Here is an 18,496-nt window from a genome sequence, read left to right as displayed (position 1 = left end):
GACTGTGTGCTAGGAGCCTTTGTGGCTCGCACACGGCGCGTAGCAAGTCCCTAGCCGTGACACCTTGCAACCCTAATTCCAACAACATTTACTCCAGAATTGAGAAATTTTGCACAAGTGGGTATACCACAGGGTCAAGCCTTATCAAGTAGAATCCACAAATCAAATTTGGTGAAATTTGGATCACAAAAGTGAGACTACGGACACTAAACAATTGATAACTTGGACTAATCTTGTTCAAACTCAACCAAACTTGTCCAGAGACCACAACAAGGTGATTACTTGGCAAAACAAGCTTAAAAAATATAAAAATTGAGAAAAGTAAATAATCGCAATTATTTACTTTTGAGTCCCACAAACAAGATTTTGGACTTTTGAGCTTGTGCAATGTTAGAGCAACATAATACAAGGTCATTGGTCAATTTTGGATTCCATCGGATCAAAATTAATACATGATAACTCAGTTTTGAGGTTGAAGATTAGTCCTTTAGCTCTTTGCAAGGATAGAATTTGGAATTCTCATTTGCTGACTCACTTAGCTCAGATTGAAGAACGAGGTTGTAGGCAAAGAATTGGGATCTTGACAGGAGCTGAATTCAAGTCAAGTGGAAAAATGGATAACAATCTAATCCGCCGGTAAGTACTCTATTAGGGCTTCACAAGTCTATATGAACCTTAGATCTGGTCGTACACTAGCAAATCAAGGCATATTTGGAGAGACCGCTAGTAGGGTATCCACTGAAGAGAGTGTGAATCAAGGTAATCAATTGGGCACTATCTTTGTAGAAGTCTTAGACACTTATTCTGACTCAACATATGTAATGTCTTCCTATTCGACTCAGTCAGATGAACCGGGGCAAAAATCACATTGGATTATAAATTAGGCTATTCAGAGCCTATATTTTCATCGAATCAAAATTACAATCAATTCTGACACTTTCAAGCTAGAGTTAATCAACTCTTATGATTCTAAGAGCAATCAACTGCCAAAAGTACTTTGGTAAAAGCAGTCTTATCAAACCTGAACAAGAATTTCTGCTAGGAGACTGTTTTTACAGAGCCAGTCGACATGGACTCATCTCAAGCTGAGAGTTCAAGTACAGCAGAGCAGGCCAATAGCAGTGGCAACACAGATACAAGTGCAATAGAGCAGCTTTTACAACTATATGGCTACATTAGAGATAAGGTTTTGTATATAGATCCAGAAAGCCATAGGTATCTTATGAATAGCAAAAGCAACACAGGAGTCAAGATCCTATTGATTAGAGTAAAGGCAAATTTAGAGAACTCCCAGATGTTCACAGACTTGAGTGGAGCCAAGTATTACAAGCTCAAAGATGAAGTGCAGATAGAAGTTCAAAAAGTCAACCCAAGTGTTTATCTAGAAATTTGCACAAGCCAGTAAAACATATAGTTGGTGCATATGCAATCAGGGTCATTGTACATGAATTACAGTGGTCAGATCTATAATCGAGCCGGAATTGCAAGATCCAACAAATTAACCAATAGGAGCCTGTCTAATTGGAGAACCAAGCCAAAGACGGTACAAATGTCAAGATGAAGCAATCAACAACTTGATGCTCAGTGTTTTAAAACAAGATGTCAACAACGTGACAAGTATAGAAACAGAAACTCCTCTTCAAGAGCTTGACATGAAAGAACCAATTGAAATACCACCTTTCATGGCATATTGCTCAAATTGTGGACGAAAAGAAAGAACAATATTCAGAAGATTGTCCAAGAAATCCATACAACAAGGACACATCAATTGCCAAGTAAGGTACAAAAAAATTTGGAAAGGCAAATCTCGATGTAAGTGCATCTAACTTGTCACGTTTAGTGCAATCGGATGATTCTGCATTACCGTTAGAAGCACCAGTAAAAGCATTGCAAGTTCAAAATCAGCATAAAGATGCACAGACACCTGAAAAGCTTAAAATTGATTCTTTGAACAACAAATTCTTGCATGAATTTGGTAAAGGTGTTCAGACATCACCCAATATTGAAGAGACTATTAGGTTTGCAAACGATTTTGCATCCACTGCCACAAGTGTACAATCATTCAGGAGTCTAAGTGACACATCAAACATAATGATGTTAGCTTTGTATGGTACACATAATTCATATGCACACTATGTGGACAAAAAGGGCAACTGCACAAAAAGGATCAACCAGGATTTTAACGGCCCACATACCAACTCATAGAAGTATGTCCAGTGATAGATAAAAAAGGATGGTTCATTTTAAAGGAAAGAATCTATTATAACCAATCCTCTCTAGAGTTGAAGGATATTACCCAAGTGAACCCAGAAACCTGTTTAGAGCCAAACTCTCCCCCATTGAAAATCAGACTTTGATGTTGTGAACAAACGAGCATATACTTTGACCAAAACAGTTGTAGATATAGATGAGAGTCTAGCATCTATGATGCCTTGAGTCCTGAAGCCACAAAAGCTCATATCATAGGAGACTGTTAAGTATGGAGCCTGATTTCCCCTTGTAATTTTCTGTGGTACAAACGCACATTTGTGAGGCCCCCATTATGAGGAGAAGCCATCGTGTGCGAAGGAAAATCACTCGCCGGAAACCAAAATTTTCATGGCTAAAATTCAGGGACAAATTTAGGGGCCTTGGGGGCGGAAGTCCCCCGAGACTTTTTTTCCCTTTGTCGGAATATTCCTTTTTGTCGGAATATTAGGGTCGGACGGCGGTTGGAAAGTGGTCGGAAAAGGACCGATCGGTTGGCCGGTTGGTCGATGGCCAGTAGTCAATGGCCGGTGGCCGGTGGCCAAATTCAAAAGCGGACTTGTCTTCTCAAGGGCGGCCACACATGGGCGGATTGGAGGGTCCGACTTGGACTTATCTTGACAAGGGCAGCTACACATGGTTGCCTCTCATGAGAGAGGGCAACCCTTTTGGCCTATAAAAAGAGGGCATTTCTACACACGTTTCATAGTGTGAAGTTGATGCAACAAGGTGAGTGTGAGGTGGTGAGAGTGAAGCAAGGCGGGAGCTCTATTAAGGGTATAATCCCTTTGTAAACTACTTCTTGTTTTGAAGTACTAAAGCCATTGAGTGCCTGCTTTTCCGTGGACGTAGCCCACATTGGGTGAACCACGTATATCGTGTGTACTCTCTCTCTCTCTCTCTCTCTCTCTCTCTCCCTCTCTCTCTCTCTACTTTATAATCTCTCCGAACAACTGATATCAGAGCAAGGTTTGCTCGTAGCTAAATTATCTCAAGGAAAAGATTCCTTGAACTGAGTGGGAGTTATGGCGGAGGAAGGGAAGCTCAAGATTGAGAAGTTCAACAGCAAAAACTACCAACATTGAAAGATGCATATTGAAGACTCTCTCTACCAGAAGGACCTCTATTTGGCACTAGGAGGTCTTGCGAAGAAGCCCGCAACAATGGCAGATGAAGCATAGATTGTCCTTGATCAAAAGTCACTGGGAACAATCCGGTTAAGCTTGGCATCAACGGTGGCCTTCAATGTTTCGGAGACGAAGACCACAGAGGACTTGATGAAGTCACTCGACGACTTCTACGAGAAACCATCGACATCCAATAAAGTATTTCTTATGAAACGCTTGTTCAATCTAAAGATGACAGAGAATGATTCAGTTGCAGAACACCTAAATGACTTTAACACAAACATAAGTCAACTTCGATCGGTGAAAATCAATTTCGATGACGAAGTGCGAGCTCTCCTTATACTATCATCTCTACCGGATAGTTGGGACAACCTTGTGATAGCTGTAAGTAATTCTATTTCTGGCACAAATACTCTTAAGTTTGATGATGTTGTGGGTGTTCTCCTAAGCAAGGAAATACGAAGGAGAAGCACATGAGAATCATCAAGTCCTGTATTGTCAGTGGAAACAAGAGGAAGGCCTAAGGAGAGGTTCAAAAACCAAAAGGGTCGTGATCGCTCAAGGCAGAGCAAGTCACGCACAAAGTCAGTTCTTGAATGTTTGAACTGCGGCAAGAAGGGCTACGTCAAGAAGGATTGCTGGTCCAAGAAGAAGAAGGATATAGAGTCTCAAGACAACAAGCCAACATCGGAGGCCAATGTGGCAGGTAAAGTAGAGCAAGATGCTCTAATTCTCTCATTATACAATGTGTCTAATTCCTGGATAGTAGATTTCGGGGCTTCATTCCATGCGACACCACATAAGCAACATTTCCAAGATTACACCAAAGGTAATTTTGGGTATGTATACTTGGGAGATGATGAAGCTTGTGAGATTGTCGGCAAAGGTACAGTTTCTATGAAAACTGCTAAAGGAAATGAATGGAAGCTTAAAGATGTTAGGCATGTTGCTTCTCTTCAGAAAAATTTGATCTCACAGGACAACTGGACGATGAAGGTCACAACATTGCATTCGGAAACAAACGGTGGAAGATCTCAAAGGGATCTTTGGTGGTTGCCTCGGGGGGTTCATAATGTGTAAAAATACCATATCACGTGCGTTCAAGACATGTTTGTAAAACCCCTTATCTGTGAATTTTGTTAAGAATATAATGTATCCTTTTCTTTTAAAATCTATAAGTTTTTTTCAAATTTGAAAAAAAAAATGCCCTTCTGTATATATATTTTTGTAAGTTTCAAGAACTTTAAATACCCTTCTGTTGAACTCACGTGATAGCTTACATTTTTATTAGGTAACCTCCCCGGGGTGGTTTCCAAGGGAAAAAAGGTAGGTACACTTTATTTGTGTACTATCAGCACACAACCTTCAGCTTGTGTAGCAACTACAGAAGTTGACAGTGCAGTGTGGCACTACCGGCTTGGGCATATGAGTGCCAAAGGAATGCACATCCTTCAAACGAAGAAGCTTCTACCAGGTTTGAAAGAAGTGGACTTAGAGTTCTATGAAGATTGTATTTATGGTAAACAAAAGAGGATAAAATTTCAAAAATCAGGAAATGAAAGAAAAAATAAAAAACTTGAGTTGGTTCATTATGATGTTTGGGGTCTTGCAAGTACACCATCACTTGGTGGCTCATTGTACTATGTAACATTCATAGACGATGCGACGAGAAAAACATGCGTTTATGTCATGAAGAATAAGTCCGATGTATTTTCCATATTTCAAAGGTGGAAAGCCTTTGTGGAGAATGAAACAGGTACCAAGGTTAAATGCCTCAAATCCGACAATGGAGGCAAATATTGCATCCAAGCTTTTGAAATCTTTTGTGCTAGAAATGGCATTCGAAGGCAAAGGAAAACCCCAAGGATACCTCAACAAAATGGGATTTTGGAAGGATGAACAGAACAATCATGGAGCTAGCATGAAGCACGCAGCTACATGCAGGCCTACCACTTGAGCTTTGGGCGAAAGCTGTAAGTACGTCTGTGTACTTATCAACCGGTCACCCTCAACGACATTGGATGGGGGAGTTCCAGAAGAGGCATAGACAGGTAAACTGGTGAATTATGCATTTCTCAAAGTGTTTGGATGTGAGGCTTTCATGCACATAGATAGAAGCCTAAGATCAAAGCTAGATGCAAAGTCCAAAAAGTGTTTCTTCATTGGCTATAAAGAAGGTGACTTTGGGTATCGCCTATGGAATCCTGAAGATGGTAAAATCTTAAGAAGTAGGGATGTAATTTTTAATGAACAAAATATGTACAAAGATTACTTGGAAAGAAAACAAACAAAAGAAACAGGTGATGAGTCATGGAGCTTGAGGACAGTGAAGACTCAAGGACTGCAAACGATGACAATGTGCAACAACATCAACCAAATGAAGAGCCTCAATCTATTCCCCGAAGATCTACAAGAGAAAGTAGACCTCCAAAAAGGTTTGTTCCTTCCTTCAACCATCTCTTGATCTCAGATTCTGGAGAGCCGGAATCATACGAAGAAGCTATGCAACATGAATCCAAAGAAGAATGGACGAAGAGCATGCAAGTGGAGATGGGGTAGGTTCTCTAATGTATGCTATGGTCTGGACAAGGCCACACATTGCACATGCAGTGGGAGTTGTGAGTAGGTTCATGGACAACCCCGGTAAAGAGCATTGGCAAGCTGTGAAGTGGATAATTAGGTATATAAAAGGGACAACAATGAATGCTTTGTGTTTTGGAGGAACTTATATTTTTCTTCAAGCTATGCTGATGCAGATATGGCAGGTGACAAAGATACTCGAAGGAGCACTACGGGCTATGTCTTCACGGTTGGAGGCACAGCAGTAAGCTCGGCTTCAAAGCTGCAGAAAGTGGTGTCACTTTCTACCACAGAAGCAGATTATGTAGCAATGATGAAGGCAAGCAAAGAAATTATGTGGCTTCACAGATTCTTAGAAGAGCTTGGATTCAAACAAGACAATTGTGTCTTGTACAGTGATAGCCAAAGCGCTATCCACCTTGCAAAGAACTCAGCCTTTCATTCAAGGACAAAGCACATTGAGGTGAGATATCACTTCATATGCACTCTTTTAGAAGAGTGACAACTAAAGCTAGGAAAGGTGCATACAAGTGAAAATCCTGTAGACATGTTTACAAAGGTGGTCAACAAGGAGAAGCCAGGATGGAAAGTAGTCACAGATTTGGTTTCGAGATTAGTCTCCAAGTGGGATATTGTTAAGTATGGAGCCTAATTTCTCCTTGTAATTTTCTGTGGTAAAAACACACATTTGTAAGGCCCCCATTATGAGGAGAAGCCATCGTGTGTGAAGAAAAATCACTCGTCGGAAACCAAAATTTTCACGGCCAAAATTTAGGGGCAACTTTAGGGGCCTCGGGGGCAGAAGTCCCCCGAGACTTTTTTTTTTCCTTCGCCAAGATATTCCTTTTCGCTGGAATATTAGGGTCGGATGGTGGCCGAAAAGTGGACAGAAAGAGACAGATCGGTTGGCCGGTTGGCCGATGGCCGGTGGTCGGCAGTCAATGACCCGTGGCCCGTGACCGAATTCAAAAGCGGACTTGTCTTCTCAAGGGCGGCATCACATGGACGGATTGGAGGGTCTGACTTGGACGTATCTACACAAGGGCGGCTACACATGGTTGCCTCTCATGAGACAGGGCAGTCCTTTTGGCCTATAAAAAAAGGCCATTTCTACACACATTTCATAGTGTGAAGTTGATGCAATAAGGCGAGTGTGAGGTGGTTAGAGTGAAGCAAGGTGGGAGCTCTATTAAAGGTATAATCCCTTTGTAAACTACTTCTTGTTTTGAAGTACTAAATCCATTGAGTGGTTGCTTTCCCGTAAACGTAGCCCACATTGGGTGAACCACGTATATCGTGTGTACTCTCTCTCTCTCTCTACTCTATAATCTTTTGTGTGTGAAATCTATGTCTCTCCATTAAGTAATCTACTCAAATATCTATTTAGCTATGTCATATTTCCTAAGAGAGACCCATGGGATAGATAATATCAGGGAAAAGATAATGTTATCTCCAGCTTGACTTGGGAAATAATTTGTCATGTTTCAAAGAGATACATAGGAAACTATGCAGAAGGTTTATAGATGCCAAATATCAACAGTGATATCCAAAGAGCATCTTTACAGTCCCAAAAGGTGAGACTAAATCAGAGCCATACAATTTTGAACTCTTACAATGAAGAAGGTTATATTGATCATCCAAGGAAGGGGGAAGCTGTAAATCTATCAAGCTCAGCTTATGTACCAGGAAATGCTACATAGTTAAAATCCCTAGAGCTTCTAGCCAAGAGACCCCTTCAAAGAAGAAACCACTGAAAGATCATATGGTTGTTGAAAGTTTCCAATTGACCCAAATTCCATCAGAGTCTACAAATAAATGCCTCTATGAAGATCATCAAAGACAAAAGTTTCAGTTGATCTCCACGACTCAAAGTCAAAAGCCAACAAATCCCATAGTGTTCAAACAGTTGCATGAGACCAAGCTTGCATATGCATATCGAGATGCAAATGGCAATGATTCTCAGCAGGTTCATGACTTGTACAAGCCCCTACGGATGCTAAACCTGAAGTCAAAGACTATCTGAAGATGATGCAAAGCCTCAAGCGGCCAGATCAGGTGACAAAAAAGTCAAAATCAATTAAAGCTAAAGTCCAAAAGGCTACACAAAGGTCACCCCCAAAATCTCCTTCGAAGAGACAAATTCTACCAGAAATTACAGTGGATCTTCTAAGATCAAAAGTTACTCAAATGCAGGCACACAATGCTCAACAGTTGCAAGAAAAAGGTGCAGTATTACAACAAAACGAGCCAACATCAACGGAAGCAGGTGATAACGACAAAGCCAATGTGAAAAAGTTCAACACATGAAAACCGCCACCACAAAAATACAAAAAGAGATCCTGCGAAGATCAAGTGCAACATTGTTGATGAAAATGAAGAAAATCTTCCAAGAGAAGTAAAGCTAGATTTTCAACTAGACAAAAACCTCATGTCCTTTTGCACTTGGAAAAGATGTGGCCAACCACAACTAGAAGATGCTCCTGAATTTGTGGAGACAAATGAGCAGAATGCTGGGGAATCATCTCCACCACCATTGAAGTAAGTTCATTATCATAGCTCAATTCAACGTGATCACAGCAAAAGATATGCCAGAAGACATCATAATGGGAATGCCAATGGCCCAGAAGATGTTAGAGATACAGAATTCAAACATGACGGAGTCATCACAGACATCAAAGAATAAAGACCAAGAGTGGTCACCCACGGACGACAACACAAAGTCCTCAAGCACAATTCAAATGGAAGATCTTATTGAAGATGATTCATCTCCATCAATCAAAATTGCAGAAGAGCTCAAATCAAATCAGGCATCAAGAAGTGCAGATCAAACAAAGCAAAGAGCAATCACGAAAAGCTATTGATCAGATGATGCCACCAAAGTCAAAAGTTAAGAAGAATGAGGTTGCAAAAAGTCAGGAAGCAATAGGAAGTTTAAAGATCAATTACTCATTGCCAGTTGAATCAGTTGATGTAAATTAGATTGTAAAGCAGAATCTCAAGCCACCTTCCATAAAGACACAACTAGATCAAGATGAGACCACGGCAAAAGTAGGCCAAAGATCTTCATAGAACCAACAACAAGGATAGCTGTAGTTCTCAGCAGTACAAAAGGAGGAAGTGTCAAATGTAATGCTCTACTGGATAACAAAGCAAAGTGCAATATGGTTTCAGATAACATCCAAAGCATTCTAGAGATTACTCAAGACAAGCCAGGTAAACAAAGAAATCATGGATAAGGCTACGAGTAAAAAAGAAATGGTTGCTACCCTTAGCATCCAACAACATGAAGAGCAAGTAAAATTTTAGGTGAAGACTTCAAAGAAAATGCTTGCAGATGTCATCCTTGGACATCAGTGGCTAGACCAACACAAGGCCTACAAAGAAGATAAAATGCTAATGCTCTCTTTTCCAAAAGGTAGCAAGCAACAATTACAGACGTCGTTAATGCTAGATTCAAAGTTGCAAAAGTCACAAGAATCAAAGACAAACCTTGCATACAAAGGTAAAGCTAAAGTGGAACTTCCACCGACTAGCAAATACAGTGTAACATCATATGCCTCTATGTCAAAGAACCCTCATGGATCAGCTTCTTCAAGCAAGTCAGGATTTCAAAACTTCAAGTCAATTACTGACCCAACTAAAACCTTTAAGGAGTCACCCAAAAAATCAAAGGTATATCATCCAAAGTACTCAAGAAAGCAAAGGAAATTCAAGCAAGTGTTTGTTCCGACCAGTTTAGTCAATGATCCGATTTGGATTAAAGATAGGAAATCAACACATAAAGACAAACACATGGGATGGATAGCATCACAATGGAGATTAAAAGAACAGGAGTAATATGGAGGTAACAGACACATATGGGTACCAAAACCGTTGGTAAGTGCATACGAAGTAATGTCAAGTCCTCCCATGAAAGAAGGCCCACAAGGTATCAATCTTGACATTATCCTAGGATACCTAAGAAGCAGGTATACAACAGAACAACATTGAAAGATGCTAAAGTCTACCACAACTCTCAAGAGGATACAAAACAAAGACGGATCTCAAAGAATGTTCCTCTCGGACAAGGATTATACACAGGATATACAAAGAATTGGCTACCAGTCAACTATAAGCCAACTGCAACTACACTAGACCTACATGAAGATCTCAAAAACTCAACAAGACCTAGAGCAAGGCATGAAAGTCAACAAAGGAGATACAAAGGTCCTCAAAAGATCTGGATTCCTAAGTCTTCCAATAAACCGAGTCAAAAGCCAAACACCCATAGCCAATAGAGGCCTACAACATCAAAGACTCCTATCAACAAGCTTAATTGGAGAATCAAATAGATAATGGACTCTTCACAGTCAAAGAAGGATAACCCAACCAACACGAATTCAGATTCAAAGATGATAAAACAGGTATGGCAAAAGAAACCTTCAATGCCAACTTGGTCCTTCACTAATCCTCTTTTTGAGGATTCAAGCTTACTTTTACATGAAGAAATGTTTGTAGTAAGCACAACAATGTAAAAAGTCCAGTCTCGCCAGGGTGCAAAAAACACTCTTTGGCATAGTCAGTCGGGTTGCTGAGACATAGAATGAGCAAAGCATTAGTCCCAAAGCTTCAACTCGTAATAAACTCTATGCTAAGAGTCGTAGTTATTAGCCTTATGCTCAAGCTAAAAGAGTTGAGCATATCTAAGTCATATCGTTCATGCTGGATGAGATGAGCAACATAAGAGTCGAAGTCTATTAACTTACAAATGGTGGAGTGTCGTAGAGTCTAACACTCACACACAGTGCACAGTAAGATGAAAGAACATTTCCTCGACAACGACCATTCTTAGAGGGGTGTCAGCTTGCAAATCCATGTCATGTGCTCTTATAGCTACACCATCTTTCTGAAGAACCCCTCAAAATATTTCTTGCACAGCATATTGTCTTCCATGCATTTCTGTGTATGCATAAATAGGATGTCCCACCATTGGCATATGCATTAAACACTCTTTTTTGCTTCCACCTATGCACCTATGCAGCTTGCGTGGACTACAAAAGGCAAACCAATGTTCCATCATGCTACCCTCTCATATTTGCTATTTTTTTTAAATTCATATCAGCAAATAATTCCTTGAGTACTTTATTAATATTTTCAATCCTAATAAGTACCCCAATAATGTGTGTATCCAAAGGCACTTTTTTTCCACTGTGTTTTTTCCTTTTGGTCATCCAGGTATTAGACCCTAATTTAGAACCTCATCATTCTACTTCCCTTGTGCATACTTTTCATAAAAAAGCAAAAGCCTCCTCATTATGCTATTCCAACAAACAAATGCGACATCATCTCTCACATCAGAAACAACTTTCGACCAATGAAGATGCTACAACAAATTGAACCTCATCAACAAATTCAATGACAAATGAACATGATCAGCCCATCAATAATCAATCAAAACCTTCCATTGTCCCCACGGACACTTATCAACAGTGCCCGAGGAGGGACGGGCATTAAAATCAGAAGGGGGGGAAGTTAACTGAGCCGATGTCAGTTAACTAGAGCTACTAAAGATTGAAGCCTTATGAATACACACCGAAGATGAATATGAAGAAGAAGTGAAGATTGGAGTTACACACTTTTCACATTTTTCTAAAATGGCCATGTACTGTAATTTCCCGATCTATTTAGCCATTGTGATAATTGTAACGTGTTACGGGATCAACAAGAGTTCCAAGATGTAAAGAATAGGTCAACCAGTGTACCTAGGTTGGAGCCTCAAAGGTCTTGGATACCGGACATTGCACATTTCAAACCTTGGCTAAAGTATAAAATTTAACTTTGTAAAGTTTATTATTAAGTTTTGGATAATAGAAACATAGCGTGAGCTAACGACGCTCACGAAGCTCACTTCTCTTCTTCTCGCACTTCCTACTCCCTTCTCGATTATCACATTGCAGTGCAGTCTGTTGCGTTGCAACCGCAGGTAAGAGCTCTACGCATTGACGTAAACACTTCATGGTAATCTATAGCTTTTGGCATCTCAGACCCGGCCTAATTTAATCATAAATAGGAATTTAAGCTTAAAAATCATGAAATAAGTATAGGCGGGGTACTGGGGTATCATTGCTAAGCATTTATATGCATTCTGGGTCGAAAACGACTAGGTCAAAAACTCACTGTTGTTAATAATTGCGATTTTTGTACTTGATCTAAAGTAAAATTCTAGACCATAAGCATGTGCACTTAGGTCTTATAAACAAGTCCTAGAAGTTTCGTAACGTTTGGATGTCGTTTGATGCTATAACGGATTTGATTTGTTTGCCGATGAGTGATTCGCTTTTGGTGATTTCTGTCATTTGAGTGTAGCTTGAGTTAGATGCAAGTTGTTTGTTGTTTTCCAAGAGATTGACAACCTCTTGTAGCCTCTATGCACTAGTCAAGTCAGCTTCGTCCCATGGATTGACAATTATATTCGTGGTTCTCGCTATGTTTGAAATAAGATAGGAGTAAGGTTAGACACACGTCCCACAATTATAGTGTCAAAAAAAAAGGTTACAGGTTGTATCATCCGCAAACAAAGTGTATTCTAGTTTCACGAAATATACTGTTTGTGGAAGATTCTGTTTAGCCCTTGCTGTCATGTTTTAGAGACAGTAATATAAGCTCTTACGACATTTATGACACTTTGTTGCCTCTTTTCAGTGGTGGAAGATTGAATGTAAATACCCAATGAGAAAAATGTACAGCCTATGGGGTTTCTAAAAATGTTACAAAAGATCAGCCTATTACTGATGAAGATGTACATAATGTACTTGATGAGGAAAGGGTTGAAAATGAGCAGGCTAGAGGTATGCCAAAATGGCTGGTCCATACATTCCGTGACAATAAATTGGATGCACCTTTGTCTAGTCCTATCATTCAGGTTCTCACCATGCATCTTATGCATCAGATTGTTATTCTTTGGTTGTTTCTAGCTTACATGATGTTGAGAACCTCTATCTTTTGATGAAGCACATAATTCAAAAAATTGGATGGCTGCCATGCAATCAGAATATGATGCACTTATAAAAAATGACACGTGGACTTTGTGATTTTTCTCCTGGAAAAAAAAGCCATTGGTACGAAGTGGATTTACAAGTTGAAATGCAAGCCGGATGGTGAGATTGATCATTATAAGGATCGACTTGTTGCAAAGGGTTATGCATAGAAAAAAGGCATATATTATGAAGAGATTTTTGCTCCCACTTGTTGTATGACTACTCTGTGTTTCTATGTGCATTGGCAACTCATTTTGGTTAGAATGTACATCAGTCAGATATTGTTACTGCTTTCTTGAATGTGGTGACATATTTGAGGAAGTTCATGTAAGGCAGCCTCGCGGTTTTATCAAGAAAGGACAAGAGGATAAGGTGTGCAAATGTAACAAAGCTTTGTATGGGTTGAAGCAATCTCCTCATGCTTGGTATGAGAAGGCTGACACTCATTTGCTCAAACAAGGCTTCCGTAATTGTCCAACAAAAAGCACATTGTATGTAAAGCGTGAGAGTGATGTACTTCTCATTATTGTTCTTTATGTAGATTTGCTAATCACTAGACCAAACGAGAGACATATTGCTGAATTTAAGTCTGATTTGAATGCTACTTTCAAGATGAAAGATTTAGAGTTGTTGCATCATTACTTGGGTATACAATTTAAGGAGTGTGATGGTGGTATTGCCTTATGTTAGAAAAGTTACATAGAGACATTGCTATGTAAGTTTGAACTTGAGGATTGAAAACCTATTGCCAGTCCCATGGAAATAGGTTTGAAATTGAGTATTCAGGATGCTGGTGATCCTGCAGATGTCCCTCTTTATCAAACTGCTGTTGCATGTGTCTCTTTTATGTATGCAACACAAGGCTAGATACTTCATAATTAGTAGTGGGATTCCAGGCCTTACATTGAACTACTATGTCTTGCATCCTTTGGTGTCACCGTTGATGATGATGACAAGGTGGAAGGATGCTGATGACAAGGTGGAAGCATGCGTGCATGGTTTATCTTTTAGATATATTTGAAGAGTTTGAAAAATGTTATAACTAGCTGGGCAATTTCCTTTAGATTGAACTACAGATATGGTTGAAATAGCAGGTAATCCACGAGAGTACTGTTGTTCTTACAAGCACACATTGTCAGATATTTGACAAAGAGTAGCCAAAATTTCATCCACAAGGAGGTTGTGTATTGGTTGAAGTCCTACATATGCGCAGTCAATTTCAATAAACATGATTTGATGCAGTGCCATTTTTAACATACCCAGGCATATAAGCTCTCTTCTTGCCAAGCCAAATGTAGTGAGGAACCTTCAAAAGAGGTACATACGGGATATCTCCCCATCCATTTTCTTCAAAAACTTGCTCTAAATGGTGTTCAATATACTAGGCCCCAAGTCTATGTTGTCAAGGTCTAAACCATCTAGAAAGGAATCCATGCTCACGACTAGGTATGTCATGTTTGAGCAATGTGTAAAAGTTTGCTATACCAAAAATCCCTCTTTCTTGATCCAAATATGAAAGCTCTTTGTCCACACCAGTCGCCAAAAAAGGTGGGATCATGCTGAGGGAATAAGAAGATGTGACAAGAGTGGCTCGTCTATTATCGAAGAAAATTCGCAAACATCTGCTTCCACTATTTCCACGTTGGTCCATCCTAGATCGGTGGCTTTCCTCCTTGCTACATCATAGAGGGGACCACAGATATCCACCACATAAATCTTCTGAAACTATGATAGATCCATGTGCTTTGACATAAACTTTTTATGTTGTCTCCCCCCCCCTCCCCCGGGGGAAATCAACCCAAACAAGTTCACCATCATCTCCCAATTCAAGCATCTTTCTTGCACGTGCTCTAAGCATGCCCTCGCGATCATGAAGAAAGCGAGATCTAAACTGATCATAAGCGTGAGCCTGAGGGGCGTAGAAGCTCTCGAGGTGTTCTTTGTGTGAGTCCCCGGTGATGCGAGGGAAACACATGTTTTTGAGCACTTGCAGGTCTTGCCACGGCTCTTGCAAGGAACCCACTGCCATGGCGCAACTCTAAGTTCCTCAAAAAAAAATCTCTCTCTCTCTCTCTCTCAAAAAAAAAACTCTCTGAGGCTGGGTTCAGACTGAACCGGCGGAAGAAACAAGCTTTCCAAAATCTTCCACCGCCTAGTGTGAACAGTGTGGAGGAGGAAAAGTGAAAAAGTGAAGGGGGTTGAGAGAGGCCATCAACTCTTCTGAGGGGGGGGGGGGTCGGAAGAAAAATGGAGGGCCCGGCGGAAGAGTGCCTCAAACTCCAACCGCTTAAATTTCGCCATGGAGGATTGACGCCCCCTTCCATTTTTTTTCCGCTGCCTAGTCTGAACCCACCCTGAAAGAGCGCACGCCGGTGCGCGCTCTTATGGAGAGTTTTTTTTAACTCTACAAGATAGGCCGCCTGGGTCCTGAGACTCTGAGAGTGCGTGTCCTTCCTCATGTGTGAGGCTCCAAACGTTCGTTGCATCGATTGTCAATCTAGATGCATGGCCTGAGTTCTCCATACGGTCGAAGTGAAATTTGTCTCTCTTGTATCGCCCGGCCATGGCAGAGATTGTGAGTGCTTAACAATGTCGGGAAAATGTGTGTCTCACTAGGTTATGGTCCTGCTGAGAGTGAGTGAGAGTGAGAGAGAGAGAGAGAGAGAGACGTGAGTCTGAGAGGGGAGAGAGAGAGAGAGAGCGAGAGAGAAGAGAGTGAAAGAGAGACGGACGTCGTTCAGAGAGAAAGGGTTCCTTATTTTAGAGATGTACAGTAAATGTGGAGCAGTTGAAGATGCAGCTACCTGGTTTGCTGAGATGCCGCACTGTCACCCTTCGTGCATCTGGAAATCACCTCGTGACTTGCCTTCTGATCTGCTCGCGACTCGAGTCAGACCCGCTTTTGTGGAGCTCTAGAAGAAGGTGGAGGTGTAGGGATTGCTGAACAAGGACGTTGGCGCATCAGGATCATTTTTGACGCGGGAATCTAGAGAACTCTTGCTAAAGGCGGTGCAAGTAGCTGGAGACCACGACGGCCAAGTTTTAGAGAAGGGATTTCTCGGCTATGTCGAGCGCGCAACTGTGGAAGACGAACGAACTCACTCACTCACTGTGAGTTTGTGTGTGTGTGTGTGTGTGTGTGAGAGAGAGAGAGAGAGAGAGAGAGAGAGAATTTCATCTTCATTCTCGTTGAAAGATGAGGCCAAGTTGATCGCTAAGGCGTTGAATTATAAGAGGTGATTGCGAAGGCATTCCATGGAGGGAACTTGATATTGTAGCCATAAGAGGTAATTGCCAAGGCATTGCATGGAATAAATGATTACCGTTCATAACGACAATACCTCATGATCTTCATCACCTCCCCGACCTTGGCCAGGAAGTGCTCGTGATAAGAGCTGCATCCTACACAAGACATACAGGGCATGGAGCGCATCAAACTCATGCCTTGCAAAAACACCCACCTTCTTGGTTGCACACATTGAGAAGGACCGTGCTTGTGGTGCTTCACAAGTGTGGGCCTTAGTTGATAGCAAGAAGAACCGAGAGTTGGCAGTCATGAAAGAGGAGGAAACGGAAAGCCAACTAGGTCTTTGACAAGGCAGAGCCAGTAAAACGAGCAGCGATAATCGAGAAAAGGAGGTAATGCTCTTCATGAGTTGTATTTTTCACTTTCGAAGGACATTTTACAGGGGCTGGAGTGCAACCTCGATGCGCTCCAGGTCCCAGGATACTTTTGGAACTTCCTACATGGAGCGGAAGCCATGCACTATACATGTTGTATGTCCTTAGTGGGAGGCAGCTCTTAGGCTCCTCTTTCACAGCTCGCCCTAAAAACTATGAAAGTGTCCGAAGGCCTCTCTTTGAAAATTCTCAGAAAGAGTCCATGCCTACGCACTCATTTAGAGATTTTTTTAAGGGTCTTGTTTATATATGATCGCTAGTCAAAATGATGATGATTGACCTTCTTGCCTCAACTAGTGTGCCTCCAACAAACTTCTAGCGTGGACCCTTATATTTGCCTTTCTTAGCCAACATTGTGTGTCAAAGTTGTTGATTAGCCAATAACCTAGTGAGCCCTCAGAGGGGGGTACCTTGTGGCTCATGGGGTGCTCATGCAAGTGAGCGCTAGGATTTCACTTTGTAATTCAATTATTTGCAAAATAGAGCACCACGTAATAGGAGTGGGACAACTCCACAAGGTAGTGGAGAGGCTCTAGCATGAGTACAATGGACAGGTCAGGAGGAAGCCACAGGAGCGGAGCTAAGGTGTTGCGCACACTGAGGGTCGTAATCTTGTAAGATTCTCACAAGAAGGGAAGAGAAGACGTTTAAGCCCTCTGGGCATGACAAATTATCCTATAGTCGAGAAGGTAGAGATGTTGACGGTGATGAATCTGTCAATCAAAATACCGTGGATGCTACTGCATCCAACTCATTGAACCTATTGATCACACGCACTGCATGTGCGCTTGCGCCGCTACTGAAAGAGAGCCTCTTTGTTAATTTTTGCAGCATATCAAAACCTTCAAGTGGCATTAAAAGCAAATGTGACACTCTTCCATTTCTTCAAGCTGGACCGCCTGCATTGGTAGACGGAATAATGTGGCAGTCACCTTACACAGGTATTTTAATTTTAAATTAATCAATGCATGATTGAGAGAGAGGGGGGGGGGGGGGGGGGGGGGGGGGGGAGGTGAAAAGTTTAAATGATATAGGAATAAGCCCAAGAAACATCATGAAGCTTTGCATCATCTCATTATCACATTCCATTTTAGCTATATAGGAGACAATTGTGTTACCTATGTGCAGGTATATTTGTAAGATTCTCTGCAAAATTGTATATTCCTTTTGGCTATTATTGCATCTTCTCAAAAGGAATTTGACTACAACCAAATGTTCAATAAAAAAGTCTTTCCTAAAATACAAAGTTCATTTCAATGACATTCATAAAAGACTTGAAATTTAATGATTTCTTTAATGCTTTCACACTATTCTTTTCAAGTATGTGACGTGAAGGATAATTTCTTTTTTCTCTTAGTTTCTCAAGTGTCATGATAATACGCTGAAAGATCTTTTTTGGGAGCTAGAAAAAATGGAGCCACCCACCAAAAAAATATTATTTCCAATTTCGATAAGGGACAATCTAGACCTAAAGACTGCAAATACACATTGTTCATATTGACTTTACCAAATCTACTTCTTCTATAAATTCCCTAAACTAGGCATCTCTTGACAACATTATTTTGTAAAACAAGCCTCTCTCTCTACAAGCACTTGCCATAATATTATGTATTGAGAAACCCTCCTCCCCCTCCACAACATAGCGTACGCGCGCGTGCACACACACACACACGCATACTCTTACTTGTTCAAGCATCTACCATGGATAATCAAGGAGTTGATATAAGGGTGGATGATTAAAGTTTCCATGAGGAATGCTTGAGGTGTTTAGGAAAAATGATCTTTGATTATAATATGTAATTTGATGCTAAATGTTTCTATTATGATTTAAGTTCTATATGTATC

General features: G+C 40.8%; 1 pseudogene; it reads right to left on the bottom strand.

Moving 5' to 3' along the window:
- Nucleotides 1-14,189: 14,189 nt before the first annotated feature.
- Nucleotides 14,190-15,004, bottom strand: LOC147423904 (uncharacterized; annotated as a pseudogene).
- Between the last annotated feature and the right edge of the window lie 3,492 nt (nt 15,005-18,496).

This window comes from Adiantum capillus-veneris, chromosome 26 (assembly GCF_014529385.1).
Source record: "Adiantum capillus-veneris isolate H3 chromosome 26, ASM1452938v2, whole genome shotgun sequence".
In the NCBI taxonomy this organism is placed as follows: Eukaryota; Viridiplantae; Streptophyta; class Polypodiopsida; order Polypodiales; family Pteridaceae; genus Adiantum; species Adiantum capillus-veneris.
Note: the sequence above shows the minus strand (reverse complement) of the source record. Positions and strands in the feature narration are given on the sequence as shown.